At 30.5% G+C, this 2,532-nt stretch overlaps 1 pseudogene; it reads right to left on the minus strand.

The window, feature by feature from the left end:
• Nucleotides 1-1,366: 1,366 nt before the first annotated feature.
• LOC105120296 (uncharacterized) lies at nucleotides 1,367-2,522 on the minus strand (annotated as a pseudogene).
• Nucleotides 2,523-2,532: the final 10 nt, after the last annotated feature.

Raw genomic sequence — 2,532 nt, forward strand, 5'->3', positions numbered from 1 at the left:
AAAAATAGTCAAATTGTAATGTTAGAACAAGTAGGATGCAACGCTTGTTATTATTTCACATGTATGTAAACTACAAAATTGTTAGACATTGAATGTGCGCCTCTTTTACACTTTCTTATAAGGTTTTAACTTGAGATTTTTTTTTTAATGTAGATGGATTCAAATTTTCCAAGTTCTTTCACCAACTTTCTTATGAGTGAGTCAGAAAATATTCTATCTTAACCAAGTGATTCTAATCAATTAATTGATAACTTAGCATACTCTAATTTAAATGTCTATACAAGAAAAAAATCACAAAGAAGTAAAAACTTCTCACCAGAGTAAGATTGTTGTCTCTGCATGGCTAAATACAAGCAAAGATCCAATTATAAGAGTTGAACAATAAACAAAACAGTTCTGGACTCGAATACATGCTTACTTTATAGAGAATGGAGAAAACTTAAATAATCGTTCCCAAATAAACATCTCAAATAAATGGCAAGAAATAAATAGAGAAGTTAGTAAATTTGTTGGATTTGTTACTCAAATTGAAAATCGACAACAAAGTGAAATGACCGAAGAATCAAGGATAATTTTAATATTCGTTTTCATGTTAAATTGTTTAACATATATTTTAATATTATTTAATTTCTCTAATTTTTTACTTACCAGATTAATGATGCTCAACAAATGTATGCTTCTTGCGTTAGCAAACGATTTCAACTAGAACATTGTTGGGTTATCTTAAGAAAAGAACCCAAATGACAATTTGAGCGTGTAAGTCAACATCAAAGGTCAAACAAGAAACAAAAAAGTCATGTCAATGCAAGTTCGACCTCAGCAACTCCATCTATCCCTGATTCTATTAGTTTAGAAGAAGATAGTGAACCGTTGATTTATCAAGATAGACCAATTGCAAAGGAATGACTTAAACGTAAATAAGGAAAAGATAAAGTTGGGGAGACACCTGTAACAAATCTCTTATAACAATTCAGGGATACTCTAGTTGAAATTGAGAATCAGAAGAAACAAGATAAAAAAATTATGTTAGAGCAATAAGCTATGATGATTCAACAAAGTCAAGAGAAACAAGAATAGGACATGATTGAGAAAGAAGAACAAATTATGAAAATGGATATTTCTAATTTAGATCCAATTTCTGCATCGTATTTTCAAAACAAAAAGTTAGAAATTATGCAAAAGAAGGGTTTTAATTTTTAATTAACTAGATTTATTTATTGTTTAATGTAATGTATTTTTAATTAAATATTTAGAAATTTATTGGTTATTTTAAATATATTGTTATAAAAGTGGTATCAATTCATAATATTTTTTTGAAGTTCTTTTAATACTTAACAACAATAAGTAAGATTAATTAACTTAAAAGATAACAAACATAATGAAAAAAAAAACATAAAAAACTTGAAAATTATGATGACATAAGAAATTCAAAGCTAATGATTCTACTAGTTACCATATTGTTCCCATAAATGTTCAACCAAATCTTCTTGTAGTTGAGAGCTAGTTGCTTTATTCCTGATTCGATTATGAATTTGAAGAAAATCATGTAGTTCTGGTATTTCACCATATGACACTGATATAAAGAAATTGACTTCACGTTCATTGTCAAATCCAAGGTTCATTGCTCCTTCATCCTCAATAATCATATTATACATTATTATGCAAGCTTTCATAATATTTACAAGCGGTTCTTCATCCCAGTATCAAACAGGTCCACGTACAATTACAAAACGAGATTGCAGTACCCCAAATGCCCACTCTACATCCTTTCTTACAGACTCTTGCTTACTTGCAAAATATTTTCTCTTTGCTCGTAATGGCCTTGGGATTGTCTTAACAAAAGTTGACCAATTAGGATAAATCCCATCTGCTAAATAGTATCCCATTATATATTCATGCCCATTAATTGTATAATTGACAGGAGCAGTACAACCTTCAGCAAGTACAGCGAAGATAGGTGACCGATCAAGAACATTAATATCATTTAATGATCTAGGCATTCCAAAAAAGGCATGCCATATCCAAATATCTTGTGAAGCTACCACCTCTAGAATTATAGTTGGTTCACGACAATGACCAGTATACATCTCATGCCATGCAATTAGACATTTCTCCTATTTCCAATGCATACAATCAATGCTCCCTAACATCCCTGAAAATCCACGCTGCTCTCCAATTGATAATAATCGACAAATATCAGCCTCATTTGGTGCACTTAGATACCAATCACCAAGAACTTCTACGATTGCTTTGATGAAAGCTTTAAGACTTTCTATCGCAGTGCTTTCTCTAATTTGAAGATAATCATCAGTAAGATTTGCAGGAATACCATATGCAAGTATTCTATGAGCTGCAGTTATCTTTTGAAGACAAGATAAACCAAGAACACTAAGAGCATTTGTCCTTTGTTTGAAATATAGATTATGAGCTTCCACTACATTTGCGATCTGAAGAAAAAGACGACGACTCATCCTAAATCTTCTTTGAAATTGAGTTTTAGTGAATTTAGGATTTTCAGCAAAATAATCATTA

The sequence above is a fragment of the Populus euphratica genome, unplaced genomic scaffold, assembly GCF_000495115.2.
Source record: "Populus euphratica unplaced genomic scaffold, PopEup_1.0 scaffold6363.1, whole genome shotgun sequence".
Taxonomy (NCBI): Eukaryota; Viridiplantae; Streptophyta; class Magnoliopsida; order Malpighiales; family Salicaceae; genus Populus; species Populus euphratica.